Genomic DNA, 25,052 nt, shown 5'->3' with positions numbered 1-25,052 from the left:
TTTTGATTGAAGTTGGAATGTAAAATTGTTCCCTCAGCTCTCCATGTTGCTGCCTTTTTCGGAAGGCAAGCGCCAACACCACCACGGTGGCACAGCGGTTAGCACTGCTGCCTCACAGCGCCAGGGACCCGGGTTCGATTCCCGGCTTGGGCCACTGGCTGCACGTTCTCCCCGTGTCTGTGTGGATTTCCTCTGGGTGCTCCGGTTTCCTCCCACAGTCCAGAAGATGTGCTGGTTAGGTACATTGGCCATGCTAAATTCTCCCTCAGTGTACCCGAACAGGCGCTGGAGTGTGGCGACTCGGGGATTTTCACAGTAACTTCATTGCTGTGTTAATGTAAACCTACTTGTAACAGCAATGCATAAACATAAACACGCAAAGTGGTTTTTAAATTAAAAACTTAATGCTCGTTTCCACCAAACAACTGATGGATTTCGCACAAGAAATTCAGAAAAACCTCGTTCAACAATTCATCTCAAGTCCAGCAACAGGCTGGCTCCCCGTGGGATCGTGGGCAGAATGCCCTCTGGGTATGAATGCCATCTTCGTGATTGGGTTGCCAAGTCAGCATAATCAAGGACCCCACGCACCCCGGACATTCTCTCTTCCACCTTCTTCCATTGGGAAAAAGATACAAAAGTCTGAGGTCACGTACCAACCGACTCAAGAACAGCTTCTTCAAGTTAGAAGTTAATCCATTAGTCACAAGTAGGCTGACATTAACACTGCAATGAAGTTACTATGAAAATCCCCGAGTCACCACACTCCAGCACCTATTTGGGTACACTGAGGGAGAATTTAGCACGGCCAATGCACATAACCAGCACGTCTTTCGGACTGTGGGAGGAAACCGGAGCACCCCGAGGAAACCCACGCAGACATGGGGAGAAAATGTCGACTCCACACTGACAGTGACCCAAGCTGGGAATCAAACCCGGGTCTCTGGTGCTGTGAGGCAGCAGTGCTAACTGTGGCACCGTGCCGCCCATTCTTCCCTGCTGTCATTAGACTTTTGAATGGTCCTATCATGTAGTAAGTTGATCTTTCTCTGCACCCTAGCTATGACTGTAACACTACATTCTGCACCTTCTCCTTTCCTTCTCTATGAATGGCATGCTTTGCCTGTATAGAGCGCAAGAAACAATGGCCGGAATTCTCCGGCCGTTTACGCCGGCGGGATTCTCCAGTCCAACCGGCAGCGCACCCCCTCCCGCGGTGTTCCTGCCGGCACGGGGGTTGACACCAATGGGAATTCCAATTGACAGCGGTGGGACAGAGAATCCCGTCACTAGCAAACAATGTGCCACCTCCCGCCGGCAGGAAACAGGCGGTTGGGAGGCCGGGAGAATCTCACCCGATACTTTTGACTGTATCCCAATCCCAATACAGGGTTAAAAATTGCCCCTTAGAGTCCTGAGATGCGTAGGTTAGCGGGATTAGCGGGTAAAATATGTGGGGGTAGGGCCTGGGTGGGATTGTGGTCGGTGCAGACTCGATGGGCCGAATGGCCTCCTTCTGCACTGTAGGGTTTCTATGGTTTCTATGTGACAATAATAAATCAAATCAAATCAATTCAGGAGGATGAAACATTAAAAGTGAGAGGGGAATGTGCGAATGGAAATGATAACTCTTGAGTTTTGGAGGTGGCATAGAACGTTCCAACCATGATGAGAAATGTGGCTATGGTTCCCGCCCGTAGAATAAACACGTCTCCATGGTTATAATGAGCTGCAGGTGTACTTTTACCCATGTGGCACTCTGAAGCCCCCACCCATGCTTTAGGTCCCACCCATGAAGAAACAGGTGGATCTTAGTGAAAACACCACAGGTCTGCCCTGTTTACAGAGGTGACTTAATCCACCCTTTAACGTGCAGATTCAGTCGGCAGTTAGGAAGGCAAATGCAATGTTAGTATTCATGTCGAGAGGGCTAGAATACAAGAGCAGGGATGTACTTCTGAGGCTGTATAAGGCTCTGGTCAGACCCCATTTGGAGTATTGTGAGCAGTTTTGAGCCCCGTATCTAAGGAAGGTTGTGTTGGCCTTGGAAAGGATCCAGAGGAGATTCACAAGAATGATCCCTGGAATGAAGAGCTTATCATATGAGGAACGGTCTGGGTCTGTACTCGTTGGAGTTTAGAAGGATGAGGGGGGATCTTATTGAAACTTACAGGATACTGCGAGGCCTGGATAGAGTGGACGTGGAGAGGATGTTTCCAGCAGTAGGAAAAACTAGAACAAGAGGGCACAACCTCAGGCTAAAGGGAGGATCCCTTAAAACAGATATTGGGAGGAATTTCTTTAGTCAGAGAGTGCTGAATCTGTGGCACTCTTAGCTGCAGAAGGCTACGGAGGCCAGGTCATTGAGTGTCTTTAAGACAGAGATAGATAGGTTCTTGATTAATAAGGGGATCAGGGGGAAGAGGCAGGAGAATGGGGATGAGAAAAATATCAGCCATGATTGAATGGTGGAGCAGACTCGATGGGCCGAGTGGCCTAATTCTGCTCCGATGTCTTATGGTCTTTACCACGGCCCTCATGCGAGACACCGATTGGAGGGTATTGTTTTACACTTGCAGCGGCGTTGTGTTACGCAAGGCGGCGGGAGCGATGCTGGTGGGAAGCAGGAGGAAACCAGAAGGCATCTGAGGCCGGCTGTTTACTCAAGCTCCATTCGAATTACTTTTGATTCACAGCTGGTTTGAAACTGGCAGCGTGAGGTTGGCATCTTTACCCTGCAGTAACAGTGCAGCAAACAAATCTGCACCACTTGCGTGCCGCATTTTAATGTGGGACAGCTCCGCACTGAGGATAAAACGAAATGAGCAGCTGCTGAGTCAAGGGGGTGTAGGGGTGCGTGGGGGGGTAGGCGAGGCTGGTGGGGAGGGAGTGCGTGGCCGAGATGAGATCAGTCTAACACAGACCGCTTCAAAATAATAAAATGTCTTTTATGCAACTCCACAAATGAGGGGGCCATTGATTCACATGGGCTCCAGCCACGATATCATTATAAAACTGAATATACGATGGATTTGAATCATGCAGTTTAATCGCAAAAATAAATGACCATTAAGCAATGTCAGAGCAAGCTAGCTGAAAGGTGTTAACATGGTGGCACTGCTGCCTCACAGCGCCAGGGGATCCGGGTTCAATTCCGGCCTCGGGCCACTTTCCTGTTGCACGTTCTCCCCGTGTCTGCATGGGTTTCTTCCAGGTGCTCCGGTTTCCTCCAACAGGCCAAAAGATGTGCGGTTTAGGTTGACTGGCCGTGCTAAATTGCCCCTTAGTGTCAGGGGGATTAGCTAGGGTAAATGCATGGGGTGATGGGGTTAGGGTCTGGGTGGTTGGTGGTTGGTGCAGACTCGATGGGCCGAAAGGCCTCCTTCTGCACTGCAGGGATTCTATGATTCTAGCTGAAAGCTGTTAACATGGTGGCACTGCTGCCTTACAGCGCCGAGGACGCGGGTTCATTTCCGGCCTCGAGTCACTGTCTGCGTGGGGTTTGCACATTCTCCCCGTGTCTGCTTGGGTTTCCTCCGGGTGCTCCGGTTTCCTCCCACACTCCAAAGATGTGAGGGTTGGGTTGATTGGCCTTGATAAACTGACCCTTTAAGGGGTGTTGGCAGGATAAATATGTAGGGTTACGGGAATAGGGCCTGGTTGGGATTGTGGTTGGCGCAGACTCAATGGGCCGAATAGCCTCCTTCTGTACTGTAGGGATTCTATGATGTGGCAGGCGACAGATAGATTGATGATAGATACTTTATTTTAATCTAATCGAATTTTCTGATCAAATTGGTTTAACTATTTTTTTAAATTGCAGAATTAACAGGACAACGTGCGGCAGGATCAGACGAGATGTTTTCCAACAGTGCCAATGGATTATATTTCCGATGGGCTCTGTCGTTGGGATGTTTTGTGTTGTCCGATTTGCGATTGGTTTGGGTAGGTTTCTTCCTTGATGCTTGTCCACAATGTTTGTCTTCATCACGGTCTTCTTCAAACAGTTTAGCTGAAAACAATTTCACCGTCCGCACACTCCCCCCACCCCCACCCCGCCCTCCTCCCCCCCCACCCCGACCCCACTCTTCCCCCCACCCTATCACCCCCTTTCATTTACACTGGACAGGAAACAAGAGCAAGGGCCGACAAAAGAGAAAAAGAAATCATTTATTGTCAAACGCAAAGGAATAAATAGATCCTCGTTCTTGTCCGCAGTGGCCGGCGAGGTGAAAAAAGGTATGCGGCTGGAAGAGAAAACAGTGGAAAAATGTCGGGAAACCGCTTTGTTGCACATTTGGTGACAAATGTGGTCTCCTCTCTACTTAAGGCAATTAATTCAGGATGCTGACATCAACTCTTCAACTGTCTGACAGCTTGAAGCTGGAAAAAAAAATGCAAGTTCTCCAGGGAACGGACGGGGGGGGGTGAAGGGGGGGGAGGGGGTTGGTGGGGGAGGGGGGTGGTTGGCGGAGAAGATAGTTGGCTCTTTTTTTTGGACTGTTTGCTCACAGGCCCAGGGAGCAATCTTCCTCGCGGAATAAAATGCAAGGACACAGACAATGTGCCGGGGAGAGAATAGAAGATGCGAATGAACAGTTTGAACTATTTACTCAGCAGAAGGACAGCCACAATGCTCGGCCAATGGCTTTCCCATGCATCAACAGGGCTTTTTAGGCTCCTTTTGTTGCCAAAGCATCTTCCCCCGGCCAGATAAGAGCACAGCTGCCAAGCTCCGATGAGCAAGGCCTCAGACTTTCCCCTTTAATTCCCTTAACACATTAACTGTATGACATTTTGTTCAGCACTCCTAGCTGTTGATTGCATTGTCTTTATTTTCTGAGAGGACATTTTCCACCATTTACCGACTGAAAGCATTTCCATGGATAACCATCGGAATAATAGTTTGCAAGGGAGCGCCCGCTTGAATATGTCCCCAAAACCTAATTGAGTAAGATCATTTGCTATTGTGTGTTTTTTTTAAATCGTTATTTAAAGTTTATTTATTTATTAGTGTCACAAGTAGGCTTACATTAACACTGCAATCAAGTTACTGTGAAAATCCCCTAGTCACCACACTCCGGCGCCTGTTTGGGGACATTGAGGGAGAATTTAGCATGGCCAATGTTTTTTTTATTCATTCGTGGGACGCTGATTGGACCAGCATTTATTGCCCAACCCGAGCTGCCCTTGAACTGAGTGGCTTGCTGGGCCATTGCAGAGGGCAGTTGAGAGTCAACCACATTGCTGTGGCTCTGGAGTCACATGGAGGCCAGACCAGGTAAGGACAGCAGATTTCCTTCCCTAAAGGACATTAGTGAACCAGATGGGTTTTTTCCAACAATTGGCAATGGCCATCGGTAGATTCATAACTACAGATTCCACCATCTACCATGGTGGGATTCGAACCCGGGTCCCAGAATATTAGCTGAGTTTCTGGATTGAATAGTCTAGTGATAATACCACTAGGCCATCACCTCCCATCCACCTACGCAATGTGTTATTTACCCTCTCAGATGGATGCAAAGGATTTCATGACACCTTTGAAGGATTTATTTTTACAAAAATATTTTCATAAAATATCTGAAAAAATGTAACAAGCATTTCAAAATATCCATCACACAAAGTGCAATAACATTCAAGTTTTCCACATGGATCATGTTGCACTGACTACACTGAAAAGAAAATACTGACATTTCAAAATGGTCATTACAAATGTTGCAAAGTTATCTAAGTTGTCGACATAGAACAAGTTAAAGTTTATTTATTGGTCACAAGTAGCCAATGCACGTAACCAGCACATCTTTCAGACTGTGAGAGGAAACCGGAGCACCTGGAGGAAACCCACGCAGACACGGGGAGAATGTGCAGACTCCGCACAGACAGTGACCCGAGGCCAGAATCGAACCTGGGTCCCTGGCGTTGTGAGACAGCAGTGCTAACTGCTGTGCCACTGTTCCGCCCCATATATGTGGATAAAAGTGAACAAAACAAACTCTGTCCTATAACCAAAAGAGAAAACGTTAGAAAATCTCAGCAGGTCTAATTCCAGCATCCACAGTAATTTGCTTTTATCAAATGCTGTCCTATACATTTGGCCAGAGGAGCATATTATCCCACAAGTTAGTTAACTAAGGTATAGTTAGCAGGCTATGGTATGCAAGGCAGAACCTCTCGCTGGTCAGGCTATCTTTACTCTTGTTTACACTGCAGTCCTATCTGAGATTGCAATCACTTCAGATCACAATGATCCAAACTGCATGTGCTGTTGCAGCATCTACCTTCACCTCTGCCCTGTTTTAGCTCAGAGACTTGGAGGCATTAACTCTTTAAGGTTTGGAAAAAACACTCTTCCACCTACAAGCAAAGCCACTGTAAGATTGCCAGTTAAATTGATGGCATCCGCTGCCTCACAAAACATACGCAACCAGCCTTTTCTCCACATTATTTGAAAGCGGAACGCTGGATATCGTGTCAAAATGTATTCGGACTTTTATCACACTTGGAATTTCTGGGGGAAGATTCCGCCAATTATGACGCTTTTAGATTGTGGGTGGGATTCTCCGGCCACACACACCCTGAAACCAGAAAATCCCGGCTACGATCTAAAGGGTCAACAGACTTTTCCATGATCCGCCCCTCGCCCGCTCCAACTCCTGTGGCAGGCGGGACTGGAAAATTCGCCCGTGTGTCATTGAGACTAAACCGACATAAAACTATTTCTGATTTCTTCCCAAATGTTTTTTCCCCTCCCATTTAGACGTCACCCGCTTTTTGTGGGTGGCACGGTGGCACAGTGGTTGGCACTGCTGCCTCATATCGCCAGGGACCCGGGTTCGATTCCCAGCTTGGGTCACCGCCTGTGTGGAGTTTGCACATTCTCTCCGTGCCTGCGTGGGTTTCCTCCGGGTGCTCCGGTTTCCTCCCGCAGTCCGAAAGACATGCTGGTTAGATGGATTGGCCATGCTAAATTCTCCCTCAGTGTACCCGAACAGGCGCAGGGCGTGGTGACTAGGGGATTTTCACAGTGACTTAATTACATGAATGTAAGCCTACTTGTGACACTAATAAATAAACTTAAAACTTAATGACAAAACAAAGCTGATTGGAAGAATATTGTAAATGAGGATCTGTCACTTAGCATGACAGCTTGCTTTAATTCTACTTCTGGATGTTTCTAATGGGAAATTTGCAGAAAATGTCTTGTAAAGCAGGTTGAGAATGGACACCCAGATCTCCAGAACAAGTTACCAGCCCTATCCTTTCTAATCTGGATTCCTTTTCTTGGGACATATAACAGGGTATCCACATCAGAAGTCTTGCACTAGCCAGATGTGGAACAGAGGTGGATGCCTCGCCTCCGAATAAAGATGAGAGCAAAAGTGCCTCCATTATTCACACTGGCTGTTACTGTAGCTTCCTCTCACAAAATGAGAAAACATAGCAAAAATCAAAGGGAAAGGAAACTGCTTAACTCTTGAGACTTAACATGAGGGTCAAAATCCATTTATTTGTTCCTCTTTGCTATTGCTGTCTATATGACCTAACTGATCACTGGAAATGCTGGTAATGGGACAGTGGTTAGCACTGCTGTCTCACAGAGCCAGGGACCTGGGTTCGATTCCCGGCTTGGGTTATTGCCTGCGCGAAGTCTGCACGTTCTCCCCGTGTCTGTGTGGGTTTCCACTGGGTGCTCCGGCTCCCTCCTGCAGTCCAAAAGACGTGCTGGTTAGGCGCATTCATAGAAATCATAGAAACCCGACAGTGCAGAAGGAGGCCATTCGGCCCATCAAGTCTGCACTGACCACAATCCCACCCAGGCCCTACCCCCATACCCTCAGCATTGGCTGTGCTATATTCTCCCTCAGTGTGTCTAAACAGGCACCGGAGTGTGGCGACTCAGGGATTTTCACAGTAACTTCACTGCAGTGTTAATGTAAGCCTACTTGTGACACTAATAAATATTTTTTTTTAAAAAACAATGCGGGTATGACCCAGTGTTACAAATACCCTATGACGATCAGGGTCTGGTTAGCTCAGTCGGTAGAGCATCACACTTTTAATCTGAGGGTCCAAAGTTCAAGTCCCTGTTTGGGCAGAACAGTGGAAGAGTGGTTAGCACTGCTGCCTCACAGCGCCAGGGACCCGGGTTCAATTCCCAGCTTGGGTCACCGTCTGTGTGGAGTCTGCACATTCTCCCCGTGTCTGCGTGGGTTTCCTCTCGGTGCTCCAGTTCCCTCCCACAGTCCAAAAGATGTGCTGGTTACGTGCATTGGCTATGCTAAATTCCCCCTTAATGTACCCGAACAGGCACCTGAGTGTGGCGACTCGAGGATTTTCACAATAACTTCATTGCAGTGTTAATGTAAGCCTACTTGTGACAATAAACTTTAACTTTAATAATGCGCAAACAACTCAAGTCAGTCCCTTGAAAAGGGGTAAACAGATCTGAGGTGGGTGTTGGGACAGAATGGGGGGGCTAACTTTATCTTTCTCTGATCTTGTGGTTTCAGACTGCTCACTTTTTATTCCATATTTGCAGGCTCTCCCTCCCGCCCCCCCACTTATTTAATCATTTGCCACCTTTATCTTCTATACATCTTTAGCTCCTGCCATGACTTGCAGTGATATTTTTCATTCCCTGCTTAAGAGACACATCCACACGGTGGAGATGTTTTCTATCTGGGTGTCGGGGTGGGAGTGGGGAGTGTGTGTGGAGGGGGTGGGGAGTGTGTGAGGGTGGGGGAAACATGTGGGGTGGGGGTGGTGGTGCTGGAGGGTTAGTTTGCCCTCCCGAGGGTGAAAGATAAACAGCGGCTAATAGAAGCAGTAGGAAAAGCTGCAGGCTCGGCGTGCAATTAATTCGAAAGACCGCTCATGTGTTCAAGTCAATATTTTTAAAAATCTGAAGGAAACCCATGAAATTCTTCAACCCTTCTTCCCTTGCTTTTAAAACAGCCTTATCAGTGTCGCTCAGAGGAATCCAGTAAGTCTTTTCCTCCGAGCGCTGGCATGCTTACAAATAGGAGGTACATAGTTAGTCAGGCCTGGCCATAATGCAGTCCAATTAACCAGTGTTGAGGATAAAATAATAGAGAGAAAATACACCTGAAAGCAGACAGGAAGATGGGGCCAATTCTCATCAGCTGTCGGGGCTTTTAGGAAGGGGGGAACAAGAAAAAAACCTTCAGTATCTCTTTCCTGCTGGGTGGTCAAAAGCAGAGCATGAAAAGCCAAAGGATTCACATTGTCTATAGTGTAGCCTTAAGAAGTGACCTCGCGTGTCTCTAGAGAAGACAAGCACCTGTCTGTTTGTCCGCACTGATCCGCTTGCTCATCCTTGCTCGATGCCGACCCACAGTTAGCGCGCACACAAAGAAACACACACACATACACACACACAGTGTCCCCCGAACAAAAAACAGCAACAACAACAGAAAAAAAAACTTCTCTATAAAGCCTCCGATAATCAAACATATTCAACAGTCAAAGTAAATCTTGGTGCCGGGAGCTCCTCTCGGTAACAACAGGACTGCCGCTAGACTGAATGGCAAAGTATACAGTGAGGCCCCAGATAATAATGTGATACATTATTGTCCGGCCTCAAGATGTACTGGGGAAATGCTATTTGTTTATCTGCTAAATTGCGTTAAGCTAGCGGTGGCTTTGTACTTTGGAGCTAGGTGCTTTCATTGATGGTGTCAGAAATAACACTTATCCTTCCTTGTAACGGTACAAATGAAAGGTATGCTCAAAGTTACGCCTTTTTCAGGTCCGCTTCTCAAACCTGCTTGGGCGGTACGGTGGCACAGTGGTCAGCGCTGCTGCCTCACCGTGCCAGGGACCCAGGTTCGATTCCTGGCTCGGGTCACTGTCTGTGTGGGGTCTGCATGTTCTCCCCGTGTCTGCGTGGGTTTCCTCCGGGTGCTCCGGTTTCCTCCCATAGTCCGAAGATGTGCAGGTTAGCTGGATTGGCTATAGTAAATTGCCCCTTAGTGTCCCAAGGTTAGGGGGGTTGATAGGGTAATTATGTGGGGTTATGGGGTAAGCCTAGATATGAGTCAGTGCAGACTCGATGGGCCGAATGGCCACCTTCTGCACCGTAGGGATTCTTTGATTGTATGACAGAAACTATTGTCCTCTGAAGGACGTGCAAGTTAGGTGCATTGTCCATGCTAAATTCTCCCTCAGTGTATCCGAACAGGCTCCGGACTGTGGCAACCAGGGGATTTTCACAGTAACTTCATTGCAGTGTAAGCCTATTTGTGACACTAATAAATAAACTGACCTAAACATTGCGTGCAGCTAACAGTGGCTTTGTTCTTTGTAGCTAAGTGCTTTCACTGACGGTAATACATGTCAAGAATAACACTTCATCGAATCCCTACAGTGCAGAAGGAGGCCATTCGGCCCATTGAGTCTGCGCTGACCACAATCCCATCCAGGCCCCATCCCCATAACTCCATGCGCTCACCCTAGTGACTTCCCCTCACACTAAGGGGCAATTTCACATTGCCAGTCCACCTAACAGGCACATCTTTGGAGTGTTGGGAGGAAGCCGGAGCACCCGGAGGAAACCCACGCGGACACGGGGAGAATGTCCAGACTCCTTGCACTCAGTAACACAACCTGGGAATTGAATCCAGGTCCCTGGTGCTGTGAGGCACGGTGCTAAATACTATGCCACCATGCCGCCCTTATCCTTCCTCATAATGATACAAATGAAAAGTATTCTCAAAGTTATGCTTTTTTCATTTCTGCTTGTCAAGTGTGTACAAGGCAGCATTGGGAACGTGTTATCAGAGATGGTGGGATGTCCTGAGGTTGTGAAAGGCACTATGTAAATGTAAGTTCTTTGGTCTTTGTTTTACAGGACTGGAAGACTCACAGCTATAATTGAAGTATTAGAATAAATAGAGTGAACATTTACCTCTTCTTTCTTGTAGAGCGTTGCCCTGCACTGAACCACCATTTCATAGATGCTTGTAGTTCCCTAACCCTGACGACCAGCAGTCTAATGGACCATCACAGAAGGGTTGGAGGCTTTGTATCTGACTCTGTCCTCCACCACAAACATTCACATTCCAGCAGTAATCGCTGGATAAATAACAAGGGGCTGGGAATCTGGCAATCTTTCCTTTCCTTCTCATCCCGCCTGTGACCAGAGAATGGCAAAGGCCAGTTTTTAACAAATTCATTCAGAGGATGTGTGTGTAGCTGGCTGAGCCAGCATTAATTATCCAGCCCTGAGGGCATTTGCAAGTCAACCATATTGCTGTGGGTCTGGAGTCACATGTTGGCCTGGAGTCACATGTAGGCCAGACCAGGTAAGGATGGCAGATTTCCTTCCCTAAAGGACAATGAGCAAACCAGATGGGTTTTTCTGACAACCAACAATGGTTTCATGGCCATCATTGGACTTTTAATTACAGATTTTTATTGAATTCAAATTTCACCATCAGCCGTTGTGGGATTTGATGCTGGGGTCTCTGGGTCACTAGTCTAGCGACAATATCACTATGCCAATGCCTCCCCTGTCCACTTTGGTTTCTTCCTTGTCACTATAGCTCTGCTATACAACTCACGGGGCGGAATCTTCTGGTTCATCCCGCCAGCAGGATTTTCTGGTCCTGCCAAAGTCAATGGACGTTTGCACGGATCACCGTATTTTCCAGTCCCACGCCTGCTGCAATGGGGCCATAAAATTATGCCAATGATGTACACAGCATATATATCTATAGCTACATCTGGTATACAGGACTGCCTGAGCTACAAAGAAAGGTCTCTAAACATCATTGGCTCCACAATTGAGAGAACATAAATATCAATCACCAAAACGGGGAGATGGCGGCGGACATCATCGCCTCTTATCAACTCCTTCATCGAAACACATCAGAGTTGCAACACGTCAGCAAGAAGGACAACAGATCAAATCAAATCAAAGACCAGATCAGGAGACATGCAAGGAACTATCAAATCAGGATTCACAGCAGCTAGCCATTTCTGAATTTGAGCCTCTCATAGAAACTTATAAAATTCTAACAGGGTTAGACAGGGTAGATTCAGAAAGAATGTCCCCAATGGTGAGGGAGCCCAGAACTAGGGGTCATACGTAGAGAATGTGGGGCAAACCTTTTTGAACTGAGGTGAGGAGAGATTTCTTCACCCAGAGATTGGAGAATGTGTGGAATTTGGTTGAGGCCAAAACATTGTGTGATTTCAAGAATAAATTAGATATAGCTTTTGGGGCTAAAGGGATCAAGGGATATGGGGGGGGAAGGGGGATCAGGATATTGAATTCGATAATCAGCCATGATCAAAATGAATAGTGGAGCAGGCTCGAACGGCTGAATGGCCTCACAGTGCCAGGGACCCGGGTTCAATTCCAGCCTTGGGTGACTGTCTGTGTGAAGTTTGCATATTTTCACTGTTTCCTTCGGATGCTCTGGTTTCCTCCCACACTCCAAAGATGTGCGGGTTAGGTTGATTGGCCATGCTAGATTGCTCCTTAGTATCGGGGGGTTAGGAGGGTAAATAAGTAGCATTAGTGGATAGAGCCTAGGTGGGATTGTGGTTGGTGCAGAGTCGATGGGCCGAATGGCCTCCTTCTGCACTGTAGGGATTCTATGATTCCATGATACTCCTGTTTCTATGTTCCTATGAAGATGGTTTATTATACAAAAGAAACAGTACTCTTGATTCTTGATCACATTTAATTAAGTGATCCTGTTCAATGTTTGCAATCGATATGGTTTTCAGCTCACTGATTCATATGACTTAAGAATACTTCCGAATGCAGAGTGTTGGCATTGAGTACAAGTTAACACTGCTCCATGCTGAATTCTGTCAAGGTGTTTTGGGTAGGGAAGATCACTGACTCCACAGTCGTGAGAACATTAGTATCGATCACCGAAACAGGGAAACAGAGGCGGATATCATCACCTCTTGTCAACTCCTTTGTGGAAACGTGACTGGGGTACAACACATTTAGCACATGGAAACATAGATCTTCCCCACTTTATTTACAACCAACCCAAAAATTTGTCAAGGCCATTGAGTCGAAAGTGGAGGAGATTGTATTTTGAGTCGAAAGTGCAAGCAGATTGTATTTTGCTCTGCATCATTCTCTTGTTTTTTCAAGTAAAGACATTTTTTTACCATTGCTGCTTCTAGTGTCTTTTTTCAATTGAATTTGTCAATTGAATTTAGATTTGAATTTATAGATCTCATAAAATCCCTACAGGAGGCCATTCGACCCATCAAGCCTACACCGACAACAATGCCACCAAGGCCCTATCCCCATAACCCCATATATTTGACCTGCTAAGCCCCCTGACACTTTGTGGCAATTTCGTATGGCCAATCAACCTAACCCACACATCTTTGGACACTAAGGGGCAATTTAGCATGGCCAATCCACCTAACCCACGCATTTTTGGATATAGCTAGAATAATAGGAGAATTCCACAGTAACTTCATTGCACTGTTAATGTAAGCCTGACTTGTGACTAATAAATAAACTTTAACTTTAAAATGCCTGATGTTTGTTAGATGGTCAGTCATGTTACTCTTGAATCCTATAGGTTGAGATGCCGGCCTTGGACTGGGATGGGCACAGTAAGAAGTCTCACAACACCAGGTTAAAGTCCAACAGGTTTATTTGGAATCACGAGCTTTCGGAGCGCTGCCCCTTTATCAGGTGACGATCCCAATCAACCTGGTGTTGTTAGACTTCTTATTATTGGATGCAATAGTGATTGGAATTCTCCAAGCTCGCACAACTCGCCCACCGCTGCCAGTGGGCACAGAGAATTCGGCACTCTGTTAACACTCCATTCACTGCAGTGAGACCGGAGAATCCCAGCCGCGGGTGAGATCGGAGAATGTTGGACTTGCACTAATTTTAGAAGGGTGAGGAACATGTCCTGGGGTTAGGGCTGAAGGTGTGCTGCTCCACGCCTCGGTGTCTTTGTAATTTCCTGTGCCAGGTTAGGAGGCGCATCGCAGGCCGTCCGCCTCCACCACACCCACCCTGCTGCCACCAACCCCACACCTTCACGGAGGCCTTGCACCCAACACAGGGCAGTAAAGTTCAAAGCCACTGACAAACTGAGTGCCTGTGGCCACTGGCCTCGAAGCCTCAATGCTTCATAAGGATTGATGAAGCTGATTGTCTGCTTGGGCTGCCTTCTGGTCTCTGCCGGGACTGCTTGACCCCCTCTGATCTGAAAGGAGCCCTGATGCAACTCACCTGCCAGTTTCTTTGAGTGCCCCTGTGCCATCACGCATACCAGCCTCCCATCCATTGACTCTGTCTACACTTCTCGCTGCCTCAGGAAAAGCAGCCAACATAATCAAGGACCCCACGCACCCCGGACATTCTCTCTTCGACCTTTTTCCATCGGGAAAAAGATACAAAAGTCTGAGGTCACGTACCAACTGGCTCAAGTACAGCTTCTTCCCTGCTGCTGTTGGACTTTCGAATGGACCTACCTCGCATTAAGTTGATTTTTCTCTACACCCTAGCTATGACTGTAACACTACATAATGAACACAATGCTTTGTCTGTATAGCGTGCAAGAAACAATACTTTACACTGTATACTAATACATGTAACAATAAAAAATAAGTCAAATCAAAGTCTGGCTGTCCTAGAAATTTCAACACTGGAAGAAAAGGCAGGAAACCAGGAATATCACCTTGTGGCTGGCATTTCATCCCAGTCATAGAATCCCTACAGTGCAGAAGAGGCCATTCGGCCCATTGAGTCTACACCAACTCTGTAACAGAGCATCTTACCCAGGCCCTAACCCTATCCCTGTAACCCCCACATTTCCCATGGCTAATCCATCTAGGCTACACATTTTTGGACACTAGGAGGCAATTTAGCATGGCCGATCCACCTAACCCATCTTTGGGCTGTGGGAAGAAACTGGAGCACCCGTAGGAAACCCACGCAGACACGGGGAGAACGTGCAAACTCCACTTAGACAGGCGCACAAGGCTGGAATCGAATCCAGGTCCCTGGTGCTGTGAGGCAGCAGTGCTAACCACTGTGCCACCGTGCCACCAGTATATAGACTTGTTCCGTTACCTCATTTCCTGAAGAGCCCAAGTCAATGTGTGCACAGTTTTAGCCATTTGGGGATTCAGCAGTCCCTGGGGGAAACTGTGTGAGAAAATCAGCCTGCTATTTTCTGAGCAACGCACTAATATAATTTGTGTAGTTGATTTTACACATTGCAGCATTCAACAAAGGGGAATAAATCATCAATATTACCAGATGGTGCCTCTGCATCCCTGCATGGCACGGTGGCACACTGGTTAGCACTGCTGCCTAACAGCACCAGGGACCTGGGTTCGATTCCCGGTTTGGGTCACTGTCTGTGTGGAGCCGGCACATTCTCCCCATGTCTGTGTGGGTTTCCTCCGGGTGTCCTGGTTTCCTTCCACAGTCCAAAAGACGTGCTGGTCAGGTGCATTGGCCATGCTAAATTCTCCCTCAGTGTACCCGAACAGGTGCCAGAGTGTGGCGACGAGGGGATTTTCACAGTAACTTCATTGCAGTGTTAATGTAAGCATAGTTATAACACTAATAAATAAATATAGCGTACGCACTCATTTCATACTGTTATTCAAATGTTGGCTTTGTCAGACACCTACATCCAACGAAGGAATAAACATTTAAAAAAATACTGTCAAAAAATATTTGAGTTCCATTGCTTTCTGTCTATGGGTGTTCATGAGGGCTGATTATGATTTGTGGAGCAGATGTGCCATTTTGTCACTTAACCTTCCTTCTGTTGTGACATCCTTCAGCCTCATCCTTGCCCAGTCAGTCAGGTTGAACCAAACTGTGTGGCAGCTTCACATCCTGTTCACCTCACAGCTAAGCTCCAAACCCCATGTGCTCTCTCTCAGATTGCCACATTCTGCCTTTCCAATGCTGCCATTTTTATCCACACCTCAGCCTATCCCCTGTATACAAACAGACAGACGGGCAGATAGACAGGCAGACAGACAGGCAGATAGACAGGCAGACAGGCAGAGATAGACAGACAGACAGGCGGATAGAGAGGCAGACAGGCAGACAAACAGGCAGACAGAAAGACAGAGATGGACAGGTGGATAGAGAGACAGACAGACAGACAGACAGACAGATAGACAGATAGATAGATAGATAGATAGATAGATAGATAGATAGATAGATAGATAGATAGATAGATAGATAGATAGATAGATAGATAGATAGATAGATAGATAGATAGATAGATAGATAGGCAGGCAGACAGACAGACACAGACAGATAGACGGTTGGATGGATGGATAGATAGATAGATGGATGGATGGATAGATAGATAGATAGATAGATAGATAGATAGATAGATAGATAGATAGATAGATAGATGGATAGACAGACAGACAGACAGACAGCTAGACAAATAGATAGATAGATAGATAGATAGATAGATAGATAGATAGATAGATAGATAGATAGATAGATAGATAGATAGATAGATAGATAGATAGATAGATAGATAGATAGACGGATGGATGGATAGATAGGTCGAAAGATGGGTAGATAGATAGATAGATAGATAGATAGATAGATAGATAGATAGATAGATAGATAGATAGATAGATAGATAGATAGATAGATAGATAGATAGATAGACGGATGGATGGATGGATAGGTCGAAAGATGGGTAGATAGATAGATAGATAGATAGATAGATAGATAGATAGATAGATAGATAGATAGATAGATAGAAAGCTAGATAGATAGATAGATAGATAGATAGAAAGCTATATAGATAGATAGATAGAAAGCTAGATAGATAGACAGACAGACAGACAGATAGATAGATATGCACACACACACACATCTGAAAAATGATATGCCTCTAAAACAGAGTGAATATTGTTCTGATCAGGTGAGGTGTTGAATGGCTCCCACTCCATGTTGAATCCATGTTTGCCAATTCGATGAATATTTAACTGTTGATATACTGTGACAGTAAAAGACACACATGTTCGGGTTTCCTTGAGTTTTGTAAAATGAAAGAGAATAGTATTTGTTGTACCTAACCTGATGCTGAAAACAAATGAAAACCCGCTGGGTGGAATGATACTGCCCCAGCGTGGCGGGGCTGGAAAATGTGACAAGTCGTCACTACGTCCGTTGACCTCAGCAGGACCAGAGAATCCAGCTGGTGGGCGGGAATGTAAAATTCCACCCTCTGACTATTACACACTGACTCAAAGGTCATGCACACCCACATAATGCAGAAAGTACAGTGATGCAAATGTGCAGCCATCTTTGTCAGTGATTCCAAGTGGGAGGCACGTTGGCACAGTGGTTAGCACTGCAGCCTCACAGCGCCAGGGACCTGGGTTCGATTCCCGGTTTGGGTTACTGTCTGTGTGGAGTTTGCATGTTTTCCCCGTGTCTGCGTGGGTTTCCTCCGGGTGCTGCAGTTTCCTCCCACAGTCTGAAAGACGTGCTGGTTAGGTGCATTGACCTGAACAGGCGCCGGAGTGTGGCGACTAGGGGAATTTCACAGTAACTTCATTGCAACGTTAATATAAGCCTTACTTGTGACTAATAAATAAACTTTTTTAAAAAGTCACGAGAATGTGACCTTAATTTTCCTCAAAATTCAATTAGTTGTTTCCAACCAATAAATTCATAGTCATTTTTTTCTCATGAAACATGGTTTCACAAGAATATCAGTGTGGTTACAGTATTGCCATACCTAATGCCTGCGTCACCATTTACATGGAAAGATTGAACATTAAAGGGAGCCATTCAGGTTATTCTGTCCTTGGCAGCCTAGGAAAAGCTATCCCATATAATCCTAGGCTTTTATCCCATTGTCCTGTATTTAATGCCTATTACAGCTGTCAACATTAGAATCATAGAATCCCACAGTGCAGAAAGAGGCCATTCGGCCCATCGAGTCTGCACCAACCACAATCCCACCCAGGCCCTACCCCCATATCCCTACATATTTACCCACTAACCCCTCTAACCTATGCATCCTGGGACACTAAGGGGCAATTTAGAATGGCCAATCAACCTAGCCCGCACATCTTTGGACTGTGGGAGGAAACCGGAGCACCCGGAGGAAACCCACGCAGACACAGGGAGAATGTGCAAACTCCACACAGACAGCAACCCGAGCCGGGATTCGAACCCAGGTCCCTGGAGCTGTGAAGCAGCAATGCTAACCACTGTGCTACCGTGCCGCCCCGGTAATAGCTTTGGTTCTACAATCACAATGTTGCATTTAGTTTAGTTCATTTATTAGTGTCACAAGTAGGTTGACATTAACACTGCAATGAAGTTACTGTGAAAATCCTCTAGTCGCCACACTCCAGCGCCTGAGGGAAAATTTAGCCTGGCCAACCCACCTCACCAGCACATCTTTTGGACTGGACTTGGAGGAAACTGGAGTTCGCGGAGGAAACCCGCCAGACACGGGGAGAATGCGCAGACTCCGCACAGACAGTGACCCGAACCGGGAATTGAACCTGGGTCCCTGCCATTGTGATGCAGCAGTGCTAACCACTGTGCCACCATGCCACCTTGGGGGTGAAAATGGCCTTTGACTAAAGCCCACGCGGTATAAACCCATGCAGAGATGGGGAGAACGTGCAGACTCCACACAGACAGTGACCCAAGGGAGAATCGAACCCGGGTCCCAGTCGCTGTGAGGCAGCAGTGCTAACCACTGTGCCGCCAAGCGATCTTTTAACGTAGCCCAAAACCTGATTTGCTTCACTCATTGCCAGGAAGCCTTGTTACATCAGAATAAACCTTTTGTTAGTTAGAAACCCTGGCTCTGTTGCCTATCCAAATTATTTCATTTCCACTCTCCAGTTCACTCCTGGATTTTCTGTTCCCATCTGAAGCACTCTTCATGTCTTCACATTGAATTCCATCTGCCACCTAACTGCGTAAGTACAGACGGTGGCACAGTGGTTAGCACTGCTGCCTCACAAAGCCAGGGATCGGGATTCGATTCCCAGCTTGGATCATTGTCAGTACAGAGTCTGCACGTTCTCCCTGTGTCTGCGTGGGTTTCCTTGCGGTGGTCTGGTTTCCTCCCACAATCCAAAGATGTGCTGGTGAGGTGCATTGGCCATCCTAAATTGCCCCTCAGTGTACTCAAACAGGCGCTGGAGTGTGGCGACTAGGGGATTTTCACAGTACATTGATTGCAGTGTTAATGTAAACCTACTTGTGACTAATAAATAAACTTTTTTTTAGATTCAAATCCTCCTCTTTAGGTTATGCTGTTCAGGTTTAAACTCTCCAGGGGCAGTTTTATGGAGCTCAGAAGTGTAGCATCCTTAATTAGGCAAGAAGCAAAATGGCAACTTCCGAATGGTGGTGAGTTGTAATGCAGAGATAAAGCTAGCAGCATCTCCAGCATTACACCAATCCGTGGCAGCTTTGTGCTTTTTTGTACATTTGCAGGAGACTCAGTAGTGAGAAACAATTTTTAATAAAGTCTGGTGGCATGGTGGTTGGCACTGCTGCCTCACAGCACCATGGGAATCGAACCCGGGTCTCTTGCACTGTAAGGCAGCAGGGCTAACCAGTGTGCCACCATGCTGCCATGCCATCTTTGGGGTGAAAATGGCCTTTGACAAAAGCCCATGCAGTGTAAACCCACGCAGACCTGGGGAAAATGTGCAGACTCGATGGGCCAAATAATTTGATGAGAATTAAAGTACACAAAAAGTAGGGAAAGGGGCAGGAAGATGGTGGACTTGGGTCACTGTCTGTGTGGAGTTTGCACGTTCTCCCCGTGTCTGCGTGGGTTTCCTCCGGCTGCTCCAGCTTCCTCCCGCACTCCAAAGATGTGCGGGTTAGGCAGATTGGCCATGCCAAATTGCCCCTTGGTGTCAGGGGGATCAGCAGGGTAAATACGTGGGGCTACGAGGATAGGGGCTGGGTGGGATTGTGGTTGGTGCAGACTCGATGGGCCAAATGGCCGCCTTCTGCACAGTAGGGATTCTATGATTCCTATCCTCGGGACAAAGTCAGTGATGCATGAGAACAATGTGGCCCCTGGTCCATGGTTGCTTAAAGGAGACGTACATTCTATTTTGGGCAACTGTGGGTCAGATTTTCCTTGTCTGACTACATGGCACCATGATCATGACCCATCCATGACCAGGCAGGGAACGAGGCTAACCCATTGCACTGGGGGTGTGCTGACACCTGCGATGGTGGTTTGCCCAGGCTAGGATAGAGTAAAGGATCAGGGTAGCCAATGAGGTTAAACCAGGACTTTACCTGATGCAATTTTCCAAAGCCAATCCAGCCTTTTGGCTAAGATGAAACATCAGATTAAGCTCGGGAGGGGGTGTAATGCCTCACCCTGTCAGCTTGAATCTTGTTTGATTGAGCCCAAGATGGGATGTAATGTCTTATAAGTTCATAAATTCATAAGATATAGGAGCAGAATTAGGCCATTCGGCCCCTCGAGTCCGCTCCGCCATTCGATCATGGCTGATATGCTCCTCATCCCCATTTTCTTGCCTTCTCCCCATAACCCTTCAACGCATTCCCAATTAAAAATCTGTCTAACTCCTCCTTAAATTTACTCACTGTCCCAACATCCACCACACTTTGGGGCAGCGAATTCCACAGATTCACAACCCTTTGGGAGAAGTAGTTTCTCCTCAACTCTGTTTTAAATTTGCTGCCCCTTATCCGAAGACTATGACCTCTCATCCTAGAATGCCCCACAACAGGAAGCATCCGCTCCACGTCTACTTTATCCAGACCTTTTATCATCTTTAATACCTCAATTTGATCTCCCCTCATTCTTCCAGAGAGTATAGGCCGAGACTGTTCAATCTCTCTTCATACGACAGACCCCTCATCTCTGGAATCAATCTAGTGAACCTCCTCTGAACTGCCTCCAATGCCACTACATCTTTCCTCAAATAAGGGGACCAAAACTGTGTCTTTTCTTGTCAGCTTGGAACTTGTTTGATCGAGCCCAAGATGGGATGTAACGTCTTGTCTAGTCAGTTTGGATCTTGTTTGTCCCTTGTGTAGGGATCATGAGTGGACTTAACTTGAATTGGCTTTTTTGATTTGAATCAAAGTACTGTAAAGTACCAAAAAATAGGGAGAGGGGCAGGAGAATGGACTCTTGCATAGAGGCCCAGGGCCGATAAGGATAAGTCAGTGGTGAGGGGCATTGTGGAGTGGGGTCGGGGGCATGTGGGGATGAAATGCGAAGGGGCTGGCTTCCTGACTGTGGTGGGGCTTGGTGTTGGGGGCAGTCATTCATAGTTAAAAATAAAGAGAGGACAATGTCAGTCACAGGACATTCTACGCCTGTGGGTCCATCTCAGAGTGTTAGCTGGCAGAGCCTGTACAAGAATCCGAGTTCACCGACAGTATTTCAATTATCCCTGCTTGGACTGATCTCAGAGTCTTATAGAGTGCATCGATGGGAGGGCCAGCTGTGCCTACAAGTTCATGATGTGGAGATGCCGGCGTTGGACTGGGGTAAACACAGTAAGTAGTATCACAACACCAGGTTAAAGTCCAACAGGTTTATCTGGTAGCAAAAGCCACTAGCTTTCGGAGCGCTGCTCCTTTGTCAGGTGAGTGGGAGCTCTGTTCACAAACAGGGCATATAAAGACACAAACTCAATTTACAAAATAATGGTTGGAATGCGAGTCTTTACAGGTAATCAAGTCTTAAAGGTACAGACAATGTGAGTGGAGAGAGGGTTAAGCACACGTTAAAGAGATGTGGATTGTCTCCAGACAGGACAGTTAGTGAGATTTTGCAAGCCCAGGCAAGTCGTGGGGGTTACAGATAATGTGACATGAACCCTACAAGTTCAGCCATGTCCCATAAAATGGGGAGCATGATACTGGACTCTGAAACGGACATTCAATAAACAGTGAACAAAAAAATAACACAACATTGGTTTTTCTACAATAATTTGATTTGATCTATTATTGTCACATGTAATCGTATACAGAGAAGGAAAGCAGAGAATGCAGAATGTAGTGTTACAGTCATAGCTAGGGTGCAGAGAAAGATCAACTTAATGCGAGATAGGTCCATTCAAAAGTCTGACAGCAGCAGGGGAGAAGCTGTTCTTGAGTCAGTTGGTGCGTGTCCTCAGACTTTTGCATCTTTTCCCCAACAGAAGAAGGTGGAAGAGAGAATGCCCGGGGTGCATGGGGTCCTTGATTATGCTGGCTGCTTTTCCGAGGCAGTGGGAAGTGTAGACAGAGTCAATGGGTGGGAGACTGGTTTGCGTGATGGACTGGGCTACATTCATGACCCTTTGTAGTTTCTTGCGGTCTTGGTCAGAGCAGGAGCCATACCAAACTGTGATACATCTGGAAAGAATGCTTTCCACGGTGCATTTGTAGAAGATGGTGAGAGTCGTAGCGGACATGCCAAATTTCCTTAGCCTCCTGAGAATGTCCCGAACTCCCCAGTAAACATCAACGTGTGGCAGCAATGAGGCATGTCTGCACATGAATCTCTTGGACCAAGCTAGCCTCAACAAATAACAATGAGTCTCATATGAATCAGGTGAAAAACCAGTGAGCAGAATTTTCCCATTTTAAGACTGAGTGAGGTGGCATGTTGTTTCATCATCTGCCCCACCCACTAGAATAGCAAGATCCCGCGCCAGATTCTGCGCTTGAAGCCTCGTTAATCATGCACCGCAGGGTCCCCTCTGACTCTCCTGGCAAGCTGGCAGCTGATTCATCTGCCCACCCCCAGCTGACAGGTTCAAAGGTCCTGGCGCCATATTTAAATCCCAGTCCAGCACACTCATATCACTCTCTCCAGTCCACTTGTCTTCACCAGGCAGTGCAGAGGAAAAAGGTGAACTGCCCTCAAGAGGAAGACTGATTCAAATACCCACCCCTCCCCCCCAGCCCATTACCAGCAAGGCACCTGTGCCCAACTTGGACTTCCACCCACCGCATCTGGTGCCTTTGTCCATCTCCATCCAGTAATCAGTGTGATATACTTTTGACCCCCTTGTTTGTGAGCTACGCAAGCAGCAGCTGAGGGGGAGATCTTATAGAGACATATAAGATAATGAAGGGGCTAGACAGGGTAGAGACAGAGAGATTCTTTCCACTTAGAAAGGAAACAAGAACTAGAGGACACAGCCTCAAAATAAGGGGGAGCCAGTTTAGAACAGAGTTGAGGAGGAACTTCTTCTCTCAGAGGGTAGTGAATCTCTGGAATTCTCTGCCCATTGAAACAGTGGAGGCTACCTCGTTGAATATGTTTAAGTCACAGGTAGATAGATTTCTGATCAATAAGGGAATTAAGGGTTATGGGGAGCGGGCGGGTAAGTGGAACTAAACCACTATCAGATCAGTCATGATCTTATTGAATGACGACGCAGGCTCGAGGGGTTAGATGGCCTACTCCTGCTCCTATTTCTTATGTTCTTTATCCAGGTCCAGTTTCCCTCCACACGGTGGTGCAGTGGTTAGCCCAGGTTCGATTCCCGGCTTGGGGGGGTGGGGGGGGGGTCACTGTCTGTGTGGCGTCTGCACGTTCTCCCCGTGTCTGCGTGGGTTTCCTCCGGGTGCTCCGGTTTCCTCCCACACCCCAAAGATTAGTTAGGTTGATTGGCTATGCTAAATTGCCACTTAATGTCAGGGGGATTAGTCGGGTAATATAGGGCTAGGGCCTGGGAGGGATTGAGATTGGTGAAGACTCAATGGGCTGAATGGCCTCTTTCCGCACTGTAGGGATTCTATGATTCCTTGTCCATCTGCCTGCCATCATGAGGCTTTGTCAGACAAGAGACTTTGAACTGCCCTCCATCCTGTGCTCCACAACATCAGACACAGTACTGAATTGACACGGTGACACAGGAGGGTGCACGGGTACAGCAGCACAGTGCTGTCCAGCTCAACGTGGGAGATTGAGGGAGGAAGCAGTCCTGCCCAGTTAGAGTGGTGTACGCTGTGTCAGAGTATGCAGCACTATGGTGGAAAGTTATTGCACTCACCCCGAAGTCTCTGGCAAACTGAGGACCCCTTTGCGCACAGCACTCATTAGCAATGGGGATTAACACTGACGGGATTTCCCACTGCAGGATTGACGGGGCAGGAGTTGGACAACTGTTTTAATGAATATTCAGGAGATGCAAATGAATGAAAATTGCATTCTTGCCATCAGTCAGTAGGATGACTGACCCGCCATTAACCCATAGGGGTGGCACGATAGCACAGTGGTTAGCACTGCTGCCTCACAGCGCCAGGGACACGGGTTCAATTCCCGGCTTGGGTCACTGTCTGTGTGGAGTCTGCACATTCTCCCCATGTCTGTGTGGGTTTTGCTCTGGTTTCCTCCCACAGTTCGAAAGGTGTGCTGGCTAGGTGCTAAATTCTCCCACCGTGTACCCGAACAGGCGCCGGAGTGTGGCGACTAGGGGATTTTCACAGTTACTTCATTGCAGTGTTAATGTAAGCCTATCTTGTGACATTAGAACCATAGAACGATAGAACATTACAGCACAGAAACAGGCCTTTTGGCCCTTCTTGGCTGTGCCGAACCATTTTTCTGCCTAGTCCCACTGACCTGCACCTGGACCATATCCCTCCACACCCCTCTCATCCATGTACCTGTCCAAGTTTTTCTTAAATAAACTTTAAAATAAATAAACGTTAAAACTTTAAAAAACTCTAGCCATTGGGAGAACTGCATCGTGATTTTCCGTCGGTGGATTTCCGACATTTTGGCTCACGTCAGATTCTCACCAAACCAGAAAGGACAGGATGGGAGAATTCCGTCCGATGTAAGGTGAAATATGGACGAGTGAAATTTAATTTTGAAAACACACCTTTTGCCCTCGCAACTCTCATGTCAATGACCGTGTGGATCGGCAAGGAGGTTGTGATGGACAGAAGTTCATTGAAGAAGCAGCTGAAGATGGTGACACTGGGTGGTGACACAGTCTCCCTGTTTGACCGGGACTCTTTCATATCACAGCTGACAGGGGGTTTCACCAATGCAAAGCGT

The 25,052-nt window shown here is 47.0% G+C and overlaps 1 long non-coding RNA gene across 4 annotated transcripts in view; it reads left to right on the top strand.

Moving 5' to 3' along the window:
• Positions 1–11,145, top strand: part of LOC144504651 (uncharacterized) — a 54,318-nt gene extending 43,173 nt beyond the window's left edge. For 3 of the 4 annotated variants that reach the window (XR_013499686.1, XR_013499685.1, XR_013499687.1), the window contains 2 exons: positions 3,824–3,945; positions 10,874–11,145. This is a non-coding gene — a long non-coding RNA (uncharacterized LOC144504651). Of the gene's footprint in view, positions 1–3,823; positions 3,946–4,129; positions 4,240–10,873 lie in introns of all 4 variants that reach the window. The other variant, XR_013499688.1, reaches the window with a different exon arrangement.
• The last annotated feature ends 13,907 nt before the right edge of the window (positions 11,146–25,052 follow it).

This window comes from Mustelus asterias, chromosome 15 (genome assembly GCF_964213995.1).
Source record: "Mustelus asterias chromosome 15, sMusAst1.hap1.1, whole genome shotgun sequence".
Taxonomy (NCBI): domain Eukaryota; kingdom Metazoa; phylum Chordata; class Chondrichthyes; order Carcharhiniformes; family Triakidae; genus Mustelus; species Mustelus asterias.
Note: the sequence above shows the minus strand (reverse complement) of the source record. Positions and strands in the feature narration are given on the sequence as shown.